Below are 18069 nucleotides of genomic sequence, written 5' to 3' on the forward strand. Positions count from 1 at the left end.
ATACTTGGAAGAAGACGTGCATAGAAAACCAAAAATTTCCATGTATTTTCAGTGCTGCTCAAATGTTTAAGTTCTCCAGTCACATTAATTTCTATGCCAATAAGTGTTTTTTTAGAGAAAGTTAATTTGCAGTAATCTTTTGTACTGTAACATGAGATGGCAAAGTTGTTACTGAATTGTCATCCAACTTCTTTTTAAGCAAACAATTTGAACTTAAGATTTTTTTTTTACAGAGCTTAAAGGAAGTCTTTTGTGCTATGATCATCATATCATTATTGTGCCTTGCTTTGGCAAGGAGAAATCCAAAGGCTGGGATTCTCACTTAGTCTTTTCTGTCAATCAAGAGTATTTGGGAGGGCTCTTGGGATAATAAAGAGCTGGTGGCAGGATCAGGTTTGCTGCTGTGATCCCAGAGGCACAAAGGAGGTACTGGCTATCTTATCTCTCAGAGTTAAACTGATCTGGTAGCCAGCTGATGTGCTGATCTCATCTGGGGTTCATGAACATAAAATGTACTTAACGGAGGTTCTTCTTTGTGTTTGGAGTGTAGTTACTCAACTCAAATTAGTCCATATTCTTCTAGAGATACGAAGCAAGAAGTTTTTCCTACTTAATAAATAAATAAAAATAAAAGAATCCTAGTAATGATGTGAAATCAAGCTCCTATTCCTCTTGTTGGCGCCATGCAGTTAGGCATAAGGCAGAACCATATGTGCTTCCCTGAAGCGCTGATTTGCTGTAGTGTTTGCCAGATTTATGTTCTCCTTTAACTGTTAATAACTGTGTTCTGGGACACTGAGTTATGGTCCAGGAAATCATCCTTTTTTCTTTTTTTTTCCTTCCCAGTAATTGACAAATTTGGTACAAGTGTTAAAAACAAAACAAATTGATTGTTGAAGTTTCTTTGGTTTGTATATGTATATATTCACACCCACACAAAAATCAGGATGATGCACAAAGCGTGTAAATAGACTACAGGAGAACAATTAAGTTGCACACACATTGTGTATTGAGTAGAATAAAAACTGGATGTCACAGAATAAAACTACCCAATCAGTCATTTCCCATTTTGGTAGCTTTGATAAAACACTGTTATCTAGCTGTTATGTGTACTTAATAGTATGAGTAAAGTCATTTTTACTCTGCTCACCTTGTGTCATTTTAACCAGTATCTATTAGAATTATTTAAAGGACTAGTTTATGGAATAAATGCTTTTGTTTTTGCCATGCTATAACAGTGCAGGAGTTGGTCAGCTCTTCTTCTTCTGTTCTGATCTCAGCAGCCGTATCTTGGTGAGGAGCTAGTGAAGCATGCTTTTATAAAGAACTAAATCAATACCATTAAGACTAGCTCAGAAAAGAAATGGATTTATAAAGCTTTTACAAATGCTGGTGTGGGAAGAATTAACTCTGAATTCAAGAAGAAAGGATGGGACAAAGGGTAAGGTGTCATAGTCAGTGTGGATGTGGCAGCAATAGCTAAAATTCATATAGACTGGAGCAGCATTGCAACTTAAAAGGAGAAATCTGGAAAAAATCTATTTTCTCTAATCTTGCCTTCAGCAAAAAACAGGTAAGAATTTTGGGAACCGGAATTCCTTCTTGAAATTGGATTACAGTCTCTGCTGCACATCTGTTAATGCAGATGGCCACTATTCTCAATAATTAAGCAGCAGATCTAACACACAGTTGCTTTGATGGAGGTAAAATTTATGTGTCTAGCTTCTGTCACTCAGCTGTCCAGGTGGCACGTTTTACAACAAAGCAATATGATGACTATTTTCACAACAAGCACATGCAGACATAAAACAGATATCAGATCTTATGGAGTGAAATGGAGGCTAAAACAAAGGTTTGTTTTTAGTCAGAAATGGTACCTTCCCTTTGGATTCTACAGTAGCAAAGATTTTAGTCGCTTCATTGTGTTTTGGCTTTCTTTGTTTACTTGACACTAAATTAGTTGAAATTGTATTTTCACTGTTTAAACAAAAATACTTTTTTTTACTATACGTTTTGTCATTGAAATACTAAAGCTGTGAATACCCATCACGTGGGGTGCCTCAGGATGCCATACTGCAGGTGGGAAGAGTAAACATGGGAAGATGGTATGTGGTAACAAGCTCAGGTGGATGCAAGAATCAGAGAATCATTCAAAAGAAAAGTCTGGGAAGAGATTGTAGTTTGGGCTGAATGGGAAGCCAAGTTTTGATACTCCAGTGGTATTTATTAATTAGTCTGTAGGTCTTGATCTAGTCTCTTTCTCTGGGGTGTGAAAGTTAAAGAACTGCAGTGTTATTTTTATGTGCTCCCTCACTTTTTAGGGAAAGTGGGCCCAATCTCTGATAGCACCAGGAAACTGCACTATCATGCTGTTTGTGTACCAGCCTATTATGATCAGTGATGGAATAAACTTGTCTTTTGTTTTTTAAGGCCTACAAGGTGGAGGGGGAATCAAATCCCTCAAAACACTGAACAATGTAATTCAATTTCTAATGATCATAGCCATTAAAATGATTTAATGTCATTAAAATGTATTTTTTCAGATGGCTTTTATTTTTCTGCAGAAATATTGCTTCTTTAAAACATCCTTTCGAAAAACAGAGGAAAAAAGGAGTCTATGTTCTGTTGGATATTCTTTAGCAGTGTCATCCTGATACAGGAACTTGCTACCTTTTTGTTTTTGTAGTGGTTACAGTTAATTTTCCTTGTCCTATTTCTATTTTATTGACTTGACTTGAAAGAGAAACTCTTTTCAAATTGTGCATTTCCTTACACCCTGTGATTTTCACTACCTACCTATCAGTAATGCTTTTCTTTTTCCTTTGTTTTCCTCCTAATAGTAGCTTTTAGTATAATTCAGATGCATGTTCACATCGGTGCTACCTGTATAGGAAAGGTATCCTTAAGACTTTCTGAGCAATGTGTGATTAAACCTATGGATAAATACTTTTTTCAGCCTGAATGTTTTCAGCAAAGCTATCGCTTAACTTGTTTCCTTTGAAACTTGTACAGTATCACAGGTGAAGATGCTGCTTTGTCAATAGCAAGAGCACATCTCTGTAGATAAGAAACTAGATGCTTTCATTCCCATATAATTTACCTTTCTTTACGTTCAAAAAGAAGTTCTGGACTATAAGAATGCTGGTCTAAATACTTTTCTGTGAGTGCAGTCTAAAATTCCTCTAAAACAATACGGTACCAGAACAAGTTTTATATATTTTCATTTGAATAGCTAAAATTGATATTTAAAATGAGGCTTGGTTGCTCTTCAGTTGTAGTATTGGAAGAAGGAAATGTAACCTGAAAAACTGACCATCAGAGATTAAATGTTGAGCAGGAATACACTGTAGCTGAATTACTTAATGCCAATATTGAACAGTTTTGTTGTCTTTTACACAGTCTGAATTTCGAACTGAAATTTGCTGCAAGCATTGAGTTAAGCAGGTAAATTTTACAAGCATTAACACTGTGAAGGTCAGGAAATGATATCTGTACAAAACACGGCACTGCAGCGCAGCTTCTAGAAAACACGGTACCTAACTCAACTGCATGGTGCTAGGCATATGGAGCCCTGTTTGTCTAAATGGTGTGTTAAGAGAATGTGCTCGATAGCAGGTGGTACAGCCCAATAGATGTGGGTCTGGTAGGGTGGGAAAGGTCATCCTGAGAACATCAGATCTGCATTATATATGCTGGAAGAGGTTATTTTGTGGTATTTGTAATTCTGTCCTGTCAACTGAAAGAAGTGCTCCTGTCTGGCTCCTAGGTACTGCCTCTTTGCTCTGTTTCATCCTCAAAGAATTCCCTTTGTGTGCTGCCAGACTACTCTATTAGGCAAGTTAAAACACAGTAACAGTAACAATCAGGTATCTCTCTTTAATGATGCTTTTGATCTTAAGAAAAAGCAGCAATTCAACATCTATTATTTACTGTGTTACAAAGGCCTGAATTCTTTCTCTTATCTCCTTGTGCTAGCTCCGTTTTGCCTGAGGTCAAGTTTTAACTGGAGCAGTACACCTTTATTTGTGAGGATGGTGTGTGTCATTGTATGGTTCACTAGGTCAACTCACTAACAGCAGAAGTATGCATAGTGGTGTTAGGTACTATCCTGTGCTGGGAAAATTGCTTCTGGGAGAACAGAGATAAAATGAAGTCAGGGACGTCTTTAGGTTTGGTGCATGTAGGCTGGGAGAGAGTTTTCTCCAAATCCTGATTATGTGCAGCACAGCAAAAAAATGTCTCAGGGTGGATAAATTGGGCATTGTTTCTCTGATGCTTCTAGTGTAGACGGTGCTAAGATTACTGAAGGAGAACTTGGTGACTTTATAAACATTAAGAAAGTATTTTGGGGAGTCTAATGATTAACACACACACAAAAAAGGAATTTAGGATCACCACAAAGTACTAGTTGTTATCAATTTTTGTATGCAAAGAATCTTTGATAGTATGTAGGTTGCCTAATTTTCCTGGTTTTAACAAGCCTCATAGGATTTTGCTTGGTTGGTTGTAAGATTTTCTTTCACCTTTGTCTCCAAGTTATCCTTGTGAAGTAGCAGTCTCTCAAAATCCTGCGTAGATCACAAAGAATATTCTCAATGTGCTACAGGAATGACACTTCAAATCATTCATTTCATTTTCACTGAAATTCTACTGTTTGGTAAATTCAGAGCGTGAGGATGGTTGCTATTGCCTTTGATTTTGGTAACTATATTTTTGTTGGCAAAAATGCAATGGTTTGTATTGCTGGTTTAGCTGTTTTCACCTTGCTGGCCTTTGATATATTGATATAACGCTTTTGTGTGCCTTCGAAAGACATTAACATAATTTTAGGACTAGGTAGAGTTAATAGTGAGATATATACAATGATTCTGTCACCTGTTACAATAACGTTTCTGCTGGATGCCACGTTGTAATTATACAAATGAATGGAAGATGTCTATCTTAGTTGGTTTTTAATTGATTGCATGGTACAGGTTGTTAATCAAGCTGGAGGGAGCATTTAAAAACCTTGTGTGGGAGTACTTCTCATACTGTTCCCAGTTGCGTACTCTAGTGATGTTTCTTTTTTTTAAATTACTAATATTCTTCTAAAAAGTTAAGGATAAAAAGCCAGACCAGGAGAAGCAGGATTTTCCCACTTTGTTTTCTAACAAATTAAGACAAAAGGCAAATGATGGAGGCTGATATTCTACATTAAAAATAAACATATATACGAGGAGTGTTATATTTTCAAACAAGTCATTTACAGAGAACATAAAGTGAGAAGAATGGTTTGTTTGTTTGTTTTCCTTCCCAAGGAATATATTTGTGCAACAGAAAAAATGCAGCTTCAGGGAGGCAAAAAGTATTAGAAAAAAAAATCTTTGTTATATGCCACTACAAATTTATTATTAATACAGTTAATAATATCAGCTGCAAAGTGATGTAAGCATGTTCCTCAAGACCAATACCTTGGTTAAATTGGACCATCAGGCATTTCTCTTGACTTGAGTGATATGATAAACATGCTTTGAAGATGTAAGCGACTGGTTTGGGCATTTTGCTGGGAAATGGAAGACCAGCATTCCACTGTTTGCTCAGACACATTTGGTTATTTACGTTTAGCTGAAAAGAAATAACTCATTGTGAGACATGTAGTATCAAAGAAAAAAAATTAGTCTGCATTTCTGCATTTCCCTGAACCTCTAACTCAGACATACGAAGAGATGTTGTGTAGTCTAGGATTATTTGGAATTCCTCTTACCTTGGAGAGCTTGCCTGCGTCTCAACTCAAAACACCAGTCTTTGAGAGAGCCCGTCGATGTCTTCTCTCCAGTATGAAAACCATCCTTTAGGAACGGCCTTCAACCTTTTCAGCTTTTTCATTATATGCCATTTATTTCCCAAACTAAATCTTTCTGTTCAACAAATATTATAACTGTTATTAATTCATCACCAAGACTTATTATCTGCTGCCACATCTTTTAGAGATGGAGGCAGTATTCCTGTCTTCCACTTGCCCTGATCCTTTACCGTCCTTTCCCCCAAAGAAGAGCCTGTGACCTGTTCTGTGGGTGGATGGTGCAATCCAAACTAGAGGTGGTTTTTAAGTGCTTTGGGTTGTCTGTGAAGGATGGGAAATGTGAAAATTAGCTGATGGGGGAGTGGAAGTCGGACTGCAGAATGCACCTTCCTGCTCGCTGCGCATCTTGTGATCTGCTATAGCTGAAATGTTAATGTCTAAGTGGATTTTTATTAGAAAGAGGTCTCCGAGAGTCTAATTCAGATGTCAGAGGTTGATGGCAATATCAATAAAAAACTAGCAGCATGGCCTTTATTGCATACTTCTCTGCTGGCATGTGACAAAAATAAGCATGATAATTTTATAGCTTCTTTTTTCTGCCCCAAACATAGCTACATTAATCTGAAAGACAGCTGATTTTTCAAGGTCAAAAGTGCCTGGCTACAAATTGATGAGCTATTATGCCTGTCTGTGGTTTCTTTGATGGTTCTGTATTAATAATATGCGTGCAGAACAGGCTATAAAAATTCCATTTGAAGGTATTAAAACTTACCAGGACATTTAATCAGGTTAGAATTCCTGTCAGTTGGCTGTAGGCACGGTGTTGTTCAGTCAGTCATTAATGCAGCGCAGAGAATGTGAGGATGAGTGCTTGTCCCATCAGTTCAGATTTCACTGGGATGACCTTTTTGTGTAGGCTGGCTAGGTAATGGTTCAGTGGAAAAGCATTGCACAGCTGTGGAGGCTCTAGCGAGTAGCAGGCTATTCTACTGCAAGCAGATTTACTTGGAAAGAAGCAGGAAGAGAAAATACTTCCAATGTCACTTTTGCAATAGAGATATATGAAACAGTTGCGGCAGAAATGTATTAAGGTGCAGATTGCTTCAGGAACTTCCACTGTTTAGTATTTAAATGATAACTTTGAGGTATAATGCACATGAAGTGTCATGTTTTTAGCCATCTAACCAAAATCGAGTTATGCTGGAAAATACTGCTGTGTAAATTAGTTTGAGATACTAGCAACTTTACTTAAAATATAGTATTTCTATCAAGATTAGATCCTGTGTAAAGTTTGCAAATTTATGTAAAGTCCCATTGCACTTAATCCAAGTTAAATTGTCCCTATTTGTATTGAATTTGAAGTAGCTACAAAAGCAAATCAGCTGGTGAATGAAAATAAGGCTAGGCAATGGAACTGAGGTTTTTTAACGTATTTGATGCATTTACATCTAGTAAATGCTTTTGTTATTTAAGAACAAAGGAATTCTTCAGAAAGTGAATTCCAATTTAGAATGGTTTAGCATATTATTTTTTTTTGGTTACGCATGCGATGTTTGTTTTCATACTGTAAAGTTTAGATTTTTTTTTTGAGGCATAATACCATGATAAATCTGCTATTTGTGTCACTCGCTGTGATAGTTCTGTATGGATTTTTAAGTGCAAAATACTCTGGTCAATTATCAAATTAGATACGTTCAATGCATGTTTAACCCATTTCAATCTCGCTAAGAATTTATGGTTCTTTCAAATACTTTATATTTTGTGCCGTATGTCATTTAGGTATATATGTCTATAATCTCCTCCGTTGTACTATTATGTTTATTTTCATTCATAGAATCATAGAGTGGTTTGAGTTGGAAGGGACCCGCAAGGGCCACCTGGTCCAGCTCCCTTGCAGTGAGCAGGGACACCTACAGCTCCGTCAAGTGCTCAGAGCCCTGTCCAGGCTGACCTTGAATGATGGGGTTTCTACCATCTATCTGGGCAACCTGTTCCAGTGCCTTACCACCCTTATTGTGAAGAACTTTTCCCTTAAATCCAATCCAAATCTCCCCTCTTTTAATGTGAAACCGTTTCCCCTAGTATTGTCTCAACAGACACTGCTGAAGTGTCCCTTTCTTTCTCGCAGTCCCTCTTTTGATACTGAAGTTTCACTGGAGAAAATATTATTGAAGATACAAACACTTCATTCCTTCTGCCTGCAATTCTAGTAGTATAGATTAGAAGCATACTCTAAATTCAAATTTGGCTCACAGTTTACTCTTTAATAGCTCTTTTCTTTTTTGGAGGAATAAAAGAAAAAAAAGAGAAGTAGGCTGTAGAGTTAACCCTACTGCTTTGCTCAATGTCACTTTGCCTTGGAACTATTGACCATGTGGATGGTTCTTGGGACTGATTCTTCTTCTTGGCAGAGCGGTTGACCAAAGGGTGAATAATACCTCTGCCTGCCAAGGAAGGGACTGCTTATACCCTATAATACTTTCCTTCTTGTCTGAACCAGCAGTCAGCTTGCCACCTGGCAAGAGTGTGCTGGAGGCAGCTCTGCAGTACTGAGATGATGAACGCCCATGTTGTCTGCTCCTTGGGCTGATGGACACGGAGAGCCTTTGGTGCTTTCAAGGTGACACACAGCTATTCACTGCTTTCCAGAATAAGTAAATAATTGCAGTAGTGCTATGGCAGCAGAAATGACTATCTTTAAAGTCTCCTTGGCCTCCCGGTAGCATCCTGTTCACATATTTTTCTCATCTTAGTGGGCAGAAATGTTCATCAAAATGGAGGGAAATCAAGAAATGTTGAATTGCATATTGGGAATGAGTGCATGATGCGTTAACATTGTGGGAACAACAAGGTCCTGTTCTTCAGCTGCATCCTACAAAAAGTGACCAATTCTCCCAATAAAGGGCATCCTAGGAAAGTGTATGTTAAAGTGAAGGATGTATAAATTTCAGTGTATTTATGTTGATGCATTCCTATTTTCTTTCTTAATATATAGGAAGAGAGAGAAGGAGGGAATTCAGAGGAGTATAAAAGACTTTATGTTGAAGTGATACAGCTCCAAAGAATTCTCTCTGTTCATGAATATAATAAAAGCTAAAGCTGTTTGGCAAGGCGAATCCTGGCTAAGCAAGCGCTTCAGGAAAGGTACTTCTGAGTACGGGATGTGCTAATTATGTGATGCCAGGGCCTTACAGAGGAAAAAGTGTCTTGAGGCTCCTTAATAAATACTGGGAGGCGTTTTGGCAGAACTGTATAGAAAATTCTTCCAGCAACAGGCCTCTGTAAACAGCCTGTGGGTCACCAGAATTACAGCCTTCCTGCAGGAGGTCAGCAGTACTGCACTGTGGGGTGAGCAGTCTTCATGCACTCCGTTTTATTGTTTTTTTTAAACATGCTTGCTGTTACACAGTAGCCATTAATTGCTGGTAATATATCAACCTTTAATTCTCACTGCATTTTAAAATAATGGCTGTTAATTTTTCAGCAGTTATGTGATATAAAATCTAACCGTGGAATGAAATGTTTATCATCAGTTTTCTCTTGTGATGAGGTAACTTTTTCATGGTACATGTTAAGTGTCTGTAGAATAAAGTACTCAGATCTTCATATATTTACTGGAAGAGGCTGCAGCACCGTGGGTATCAGCGACAGTGCTGATGGGAGCAGTGATCTTTCTCTTATCACTCACTGTAAGCCCTGAGATTCTCTGCACAACTTTGTTAATGCTAGCTTAAAACTCGCTCATCACTTCTGTTGCATGCCCGGGAGGTGGAGGGGTCACCATCCCTGGTTGTTTTCAAGTAAAGGGTAGATGTGGCACTGAGGGACACGGTTTAGTGGTGATGGGTTGACAGCTAAACTATAGATCATCTTACTGTTCCAACCTTAATGATTCTATGACTCTGTGGTTATGTCCTCTCTTCACTGTGATTTATGTACTCAAATCCAGCATTTAAATGTGATTTAAATTTGGCTATGACTTTCAAACTACATGCGTTTTTAAAAATATATTCTGAGGTGGTTGGCTCCTGCTGTTATTTGTAGCAACAGCAAGCACATTTCTAGATTTAGATTGCAAGGATAATGCATGCTATGTCACTTGTAGCCATAAGAAATATGCTAGCATCACTTAAAGAAGTATTGTGCCATCTTAGAGAAATGGCTTCATGTGCTGTATGGTGAAAAGCTGGACAGTGAGCATCAGGAAATGTCCGTCTCCTTTGGCTTTTGGATCTGTGCATTATAGCTAATGCAGCCGACAGCAGTGCTAGCAATCTTTCCTAATGCTGCACGCATAAGCAGTGGAGGTTCTCCTTATGACCTTGCCTGCGTACGCTGGCACCCTGGGAGATGTGCGGATCAGCCTCCCTCAGCTGCTCTGTGCTAGCCAAGGAGCCCGTGGTGTCCTGAAGGACGAGTACTCTGCCTGTTTTCCTTCCCCCTTTGTAGCTCCTGAGCAGGAATTTTGCTATTGGAAAGTATTCCTTTGCCTCCTGCAGTGTGTTGTCCTTCATTGAAAAAATGTGCAAAGGTTTTTCTGCCTTTAAGGTACCCATCTTCAAAAGTTGTATGGAAATCTATAGATACGTCTTTTTTTCTCAGTTATGGTATATTCAGATACCAAGTCTATGCATTTCCAAGTACACTCATAGGCAAATTGAATAGAGCTGAAAGATTGTCTATCTAACAAAAACCGCATTATGGTAGCAGGCCTGGTAGCATCTTGTCTGCTTGTCAGCGTGCCAATTTATGTTCCTCGTGAATACAGTTCTCAGTAATTTTTAGAGGTGTAACTGCAATTAGAAAAACGTTTCCGTATCTAAGTGTAAAAAATACATATATCAGAAAATATTATGGGGGGTAACTGAGAATGCTCCAAGAGCCATGTTATGTGCTGGCTGCTGAAACTACTTAAAATTCTGCTTCTCAAACAAGAAGACAGCTGTCACTTAGCATGGCATTCACAGTCTTTTGTGGAAACAATTATAACATGCAAATTTTTACTCACGTATGCAGCCTGCACCTTCACTCCTACCGATAGAAACATATGCATTTCAGCAGCGTTTTGTAGTTTCAATAAATCTACTGGCTTATTGCTGTTTTTGGTTGTTCTAAGTCTGAAAAGTCTGAAATCCATTTCTTATTGCAGCTAGCAAAGTATTTGTTTTCAAGTTGCTTGTACTTAATGCTCAATTTTTTATTTTTAAGTAAAAAACCTAAAGTGCTAAATTCAGTTTCAGATTATTTTTCTTGCTGGCAGCTTTTATTCCCAGAGTGCACGTGTATGGCACAGGGCAGGGCCCCCAGAGCACACAGTGTTTTTATATTTTACTGTTTGTTGTTCAGCTATATCGTAAAACACACAGAACACACAGCACAGCCTGAGCAAACATTTCAGTGCTCTCTGTTGTGGTCTGAGCCCCTGGAATTTGAGAGCTGATTTAAGTGAACTCTTCCTGTCATGCAAGATAAGGACTGGTTGTGGTACAACTGTCCTGTGTGGGGCACGGAGGGTAGAGGTTCCCGTGGCTGGGTGTTGATGTGCAGAGGATTCTGTGGCCCCCGTTAGTGTAGGGAAGGGCTGTGGGACAAGGGTATGGGTAATGCTACAGGAGGGGCAGGGATTTCACCTCCAGTATGTGTATGCCCTCAGTTCCTGCTGACTTGGAGGGAAGTATTTAGCACTAACCAGTGCTAAATAGCAGCCAGGGTGTTTGTAATACACTCAAGATGCACGACTTGGTTCACGTGAATCGTAGTACCTTGTCATGCGTAACCACGTTGTGATGTGAGAGCTTCAGATATGGGAATCTGAACCATTCCTGTTGAGAAGAAACAGATCTTTCTGCAACAAACTTTGCCCGTGAAAATGCCTCAAAAGACAACGCACTTCAGCTTCATATGCACATAATGTGAGCATATAGTTCTGAAATACAGAAATACAAACAGCTCTGGCTTCCTATACAGCTACCTTCCATCCAAAAATTAGAGGTACATCGATTTCTATGTGATATTTCCAAGCTCATGCATTGCCAAGTGCTAGAAAAACGCACTGTACTCTGGTTTCTTCTAAGTCACTGCAATCTGGTACTTGGAGCCATTGTATAAGCCAAATAGCATCTGTTACTCAGAAAGATACCGCAGCATTTTATGATAATAAGTATCTGTGAGATGGAAACTGGCTGCAGAAAGGAGCTGGTATGGTAAAGCTAATCAGCTGCGTGCTTTTTGTGAATCCTCCTCAGTTTTGAGTACAGATCTTAGAAAACCATTGAGCATGCTGGGGAGGCATCCCACACCTGGCCACGTGTGTGTTGTGCTGGCATTTCAGAGATGCCATGTAGCTGCTTCCTTTGAACATGTTGGCCTCTGTGTCTGGCTGGATGAGGCTGGAACTGTGAGCATTCATTTCCCTGTAATGATGGGGGAAAACACTCCTCAGTTAACAAGGAATTCTGAGTTTCCTGCTCTAAGGAATGACTCTAAGGGTACCTTGCTAGTCTCTGCCTCTATGAGGACTTAACGTATGAGCAAATGTTACGAAAGTTATGCCCCTTGCTGGTATTTATTTTGCAAGTGTGCTTTTTATGTGGTTTTAGGATTGGAAGTTTCCCACAGGTCTTTAATATCATAAAATAATGCTTTCAAAATTGACAGAATGAAGTTGATGCCTCGTCACTGGAGCCATTCAAAAACAGGCTGGACAGGGCTGAGAGCACCTTGGTGTAGCTGTAGATGTCCCTGTTCGTTACAGAGGAGTTGCGAGATGGCCTTTAAAAGTCACTGCCAACTCAAATCATTCTATGGTTATATGACGTTGGCTGAACAGGTATCATGGGCTACTAAATAATTGACTGTACCTTATGGGTCCTTGGAAGATGTGAAACAATTGACAGTGATCCTGATGGCTTCAAAACTTTTTTTCTATTGCAATACTCTCTTTCAGTGAGTAGAGGAGAAAGGGGGACGCTGGTGGCGTGGTCATGTGTGTCATCTTCAGCTCACACTGCTACAAGAACTGCCTCAGTGTGTTTCTTCTGGATGTGGTGTGTACCACAGTTGACTTCAGTGCAGCTGAGATGTGTCTGACAGATACTTAGGTATGTGAAGCACACTAAATAACCCATCTTTCATCTATACATAGTTGGTCAAACCTGAGCTTCAAGTGAAGGCTCTGAAGTTGACATCTGCCCAGCTGACTTTGGGAGGCTGCACTGAGGGAAGGGCCTGGGTCCTCAGCAGACACGTGTGGTTGTGCATAGGCTGGGAACCTGCAGGAACGGGGCTTTTTCAGCAAGTCCAGAGTTTCGCAGTTGAGATGCTTATTTAAAATAATATCATTTTTTATCCTGTTCGGATTCACAGGTCTTGCATTGAAAAGCAATGCAAATATCCTGAAATAGATAAAGTTACCTTTTGGTGGATCTTACGGAATATTAAATTGAAGGATTAATATTCTGTATGCATAATTATTATAGAACGTATTTCAAGGTAGATATAATGCTATGCAAAACAGCTGGGAAAAGCGGAAGAGAAACCGTTGAGCAAAAAATGTTCATGATTTTAGCTCTTTCTCTTGCGGATTTTCAGTGGACTCATCTTGTTTTCAATTATTCATTGCTTTGACTGCTTTCTAAAGATAGATTTCAGGCACTTCATTATTTTTTTTCATCCAAATTCCTTACAAGAGGAATTGATTCAAATATTCAGTATTTATGTTTTCACATGTGAACTGTTTCTAATGTGCATAGAGATAACAAACTGATCTGAAATAAATGTTTTAAAATATTTTCATGAATATTTTTGCATGTGGAGTCATTTGCTTGGATACACTTGCAATGTAATGACTTCAAAATGTGGGAGAATGCCTCTAAAATATATTTGCTAAAATGTGGAACAAACCAGAAATAATCACTTTGCTCTGTTTATCTGTTTTAAAGTCTAGAACGCTGTCGCTTGGTATATTCATCATCTGGAACTTGTTCAAAATTATGGTTTCCAGAAAGTAATTCTTACGATGTTTCCTTAGAATTTCTTAACCAAGGATGCAGAACTGAAGCTGGGTGATGAAGTAAGGCATCAAAGGTTCAGTTACTTACATAGTTTGAAGTAACATTAGAATATTTTGAAGTCAGAGGATAGAGTTTTCTTCATCAAAATAAGATCACTGTTGAGAGCTTGCAGTTAAGCATGTCTGTACGTGTGTATGTAACCTTACATCGGTGCTTATCAGCAACGTACATGTCTGTGCTTTTGCTCTTTCACTGAGCTGAGTTACTGTACCTGGATGCTGTGTCATATCATCCTATTGTTTCTGCTTCTTATGATGATCTGTTTTTAGTAGGACATTTGCAGCTTCCTGTAATGTTCTTCTTACTTGATTTATGTATCACTGGTAATTTGGTATAATTAATGCATCAGGATTTGCAGACTTTGAAGAAGTTAGCAGACAAAATTACCTATGAATGTAGCCTAAGTGCTGCAACCCTGGCTGCCTGGTTTCAGAAGGCATGAAAAGTATCCTTGCCTAGAACCTAGGTGTGTGTTGTAGGAATTGGCATGGTGTTCTCGCTTGGTTTGCATACTTTCCCAGTCAGTTGTTGCTGGCCACTGTCAGAAGTTGGACATAGCTGTGTGGACATCCATTGTATGTTGGCCTTACTTTATGTACGGCAAATAACTAGCTGCCTTTCTGAGTTTTCATTTATTATTAGCCTTATTGCTATTTGCTGTTAATCTCTCCATTTTGCTCCCTGGTAAAACTGTGGAAGGATTAGCAGCTCATTAAATGTGAGCAGCTGATATACTTTTTAGCCATATTTAGTTGTGCTATCGCTTGGTTTTTAAACTTTTGTCTGGAAAAGTGCTTGAGTTGTAATCTTCCAGTGAGAGATGGGTTTGTTAGCCGACATCTGGAAGCCTCGGGCAGCCCCAGAGAGGGAATGCATTCTCTGCTTTAGAGTCCCGGAAGATGTCAAATAGCACAGGACTTGTGATATTAGGAAAACGTTTCTGCAAAGATACTTAGCAAGGAAGGACTGTTGTGAAATCTGGACAATTAACAACTTTTTTCTATGAAGTGACAGCAATTTTAAGGTCAGAGTTACATATACAGCTGTGCCGTGTTCCTTACCTTCAACTTAGTTATCCATTTGTCTGTTTACTTTACATCCTCCCGTGTTTAATAGAGCACTATAAATAGTATAGAGTTTTCACAAATATGGTATGTACCGGTCTGTATTATTCATATGGCACAACCAAATGGTGTCTCATTGAAATCACTAGAATTTTTTGCTGTTCCTCACCCTTTGTGGGAAATGGCTAACATCCTTTTTGGAGATGGCCAGAATTATAAAAATTAGCACTAACTGCTCCAAACACTAACTGATTTATTTTCTTATTTAACAAATATATATTTCCAGTACTGTAGTTGAGTCTTTTGAGCAGTATGTCTTAACTGTAGTCAGTTTTCATAGACAATCTGATAGCAGCTCAGTGAATTTAATCATAAATTTAAATGATTTGAAACATTTAATAATTTCAAAGATAATAGACAACTGTGAATACCTTGTATTCACCCAATGAAGATGGTTTTCATGTTCCATGCTTATCCTTCTGGTCCTGTGGTAGAGCTGAAGACTCAGAGTTCACAAGTTTGCATGAAACTGCAGGTAATCGGTAGGAAAACTGTTACAGTGATCATATATCAAAAAGGTAATGGGAGCCATAAGGATGTTACGAAAACAAGCAGATGATTCTCCATGATTAAAGACCAGAAGTTGAATTAGTAAGGTTTTGTTGCTGGTATGGCCAGTGGCTATGTTGTCAAAATCTATGTGGTTTTTTGTTTGTTTTCAATACCAGTGAACTTGCATAGTTTCTTTGAAGAAGTCAGGAAAAATGATTCATTGCCTTGTTTCAATGGAGGTCGAGTTTATGAAATTGTAGTATTACAGCCTTCAGAAATTGAAGTGTTTGAATATCACCCTAAAAAGCTCAAGGAGATGAAATCCCCTAAGGATTGTTCTTCATATTTACAGGATTAGGTAGCTGTGTTTAAGAGCTGAGCAGCTGAGCTAGAATTAAAGCGTTGTTAATACGAATCCATGGAGTTTGTGGGGGGGGGGGAAAAGAGTTTTTCCCATCTCAAATTTGCAATTTCTTAGAAAATTGTTGCCTATGAATAGAAAACCAGTTCATCGTATTTAGTTTTGATCACGAGAGGCTGTGACTCCCTGCGTTACAGCACTAAGGAGGAAGTGGTATTATTGTCCTCACAGAGTCAGAATATTCCAAGTTGAAATGGATCTTTAAGGATCGAGTCCAACTCTTTTCAGTTCTAATAAAACTTCAATTTACAGATATGACAGTAGAACGTTTGAAAACATCTGTACCAAATGTCAGGAACGCTCAATTTGATTTCATATACATTATTAGCTTTTGACATCTGGCTTTATTGTAACTTGTTAAAAGAAATATATTATTTGAAAATTCTCAAATAGCTCAGATAAAAGCTAACAGCCCTTTAAAGGTGACATATGTGAAGGACTTTTTGTATTAATACTGTACAGCCCTAAGGACGGATATTCTGATTTCTCAATGAGGTCAGAAGTGCTATCAGAATGAATATCAGCTATATAAAGAGTAGCGCAGAATTTTAATATTTTGGTTCAGATTTACACGCTCAGACTCAAGGTACATAGTTGTTTTACTTTTTGGAGACAGGGGATGGGTGAGGGGATTAAGAATGGCATGATACTCACTGATTTAAATTAGTACTGGCGATATTGTCTGAATATAGGTATTTCTGCTCAGTGTTTCCATAGACTGTTGACTCTTTACTTTCTAAAGCATCACACAGCTTGAGCTGATGTTCTAGTGCTGTCTGGGAATTCAGGCTCCAAGTTGTGTGACCGTTCAAGCAGTGGGATTCACCCACTGCATTACTGAATATTACATTATTAGAGGTGCTATTATTATTATGTTGTGGCTTGCTAGTGCTGTTAATTATTATACTCATCAGTTCCTGGACGTATATCTATATATATTTAACCGAATTCATCCAAGCTTGTGTACTTGTGCAGATGGGGATATAGTTGCCTAGACCTTGGGAACATTCAGGGTACGTTTGAAAAAATGCAAGGATACTGGAGTAAAGCATATTGAACATGGAAAAATAACAGCATAGCAGACTGGAGAATGTGCCAATCTTCTTAATATGTCTAAGTTAAATAATATGTAGCAGATTGAATGTTTCTTTTAATGTAAGTTTTAAATGAGGTTGCCTTTGTCATTTGTTCTTTCGTCTTACACTGTTGCTCAGATAATAAATATATATATGTATTTAAGGGTTGCTTAGAACCACTAAGCCCCAGATCAAGTGGCTCTAACCAGACAGTGTTTAAGTATGTCCATTATAACAGGAAGTATGGAAGAGGTGAAATTAATGTTTGATGTTGCCAGTCCATTTTTTCCAAATTTTCCATGTTTTTTCCCTAAAATATATGAACGAGGAAAAATTTGTCAGTTTTCAGACAAATGAGCAGTGATTTTTTTTGTAAATGTGGTTATCCTTCAGAAATTTGAGAATTTTCCTAACTCCTGTATACTAAATTTTGGATCTTTTAGGATCAAGGCTCTTGTTCTTGCTGTTATTGGTTAGTATTTAGGAACACCTTAGGTATCTTGTAAATCACCACTGTTTTGGATTTTTAGTTTTCACTTTCATAATCTTGAGGAACGGTATCAAATTTTACTTCAACTATAATATTTATTCTTTTTTTTCTCCCCGATGTTATCTCAAACAGAGATGAGATGTTATTCTAGAGTTGGCACGCTCAGGCCTGCATGTTAATACAAGATGAGAAATTGCAAAACATAAATGCAAAAGTGATCAACGATCCTAGAACGATTTCAAAGCAAAACAAAATAGAAATGGAAATATACAACATCGTTGAAAAAAAAATTAGGAAAAAAAATAAACAGGTGTATGTTTTAAGTTATTCAATCGAATTCTGTGCATAGCATTTTTTAAATACACTATTAAATGTAAATGGGTATTTTCTATTACAAATGCTTGAGCGATAAATTTATGATACAAATCGCAAATTAGAAAGTGTAAAGCAGGAACTTGGGCATTTTAAATTTTGTATGAGAGATGTATTTACTGAAAGTGAACATACAATGGCATCTTTACATATCTGAATATGTATCTCTACTAGTCAATAGCTTTCACCTAGAAAGAAATGGAATCATTTATTTTTAAATAAGCTCATCTTTTTTTTTTT

The sequence above is a fragment of the Cyrtonyx montezumae genome, unplaced genomic scaffold (assembly GCF_038088225.1).
Source record: "Cyrtonyx montezumae isolate F1298 unplaced genomic scaffold, pur_monq_1.0 scaffold_7, whole genome shotgun sequence".
In the NCBI taxonomy this organism is placed as follows: Eukaryota; Metazoa; Chordata; class Aves; order Galliformes; family Odontophoridae; genus Cyrtonyx; species Cyrtonyx montezumae.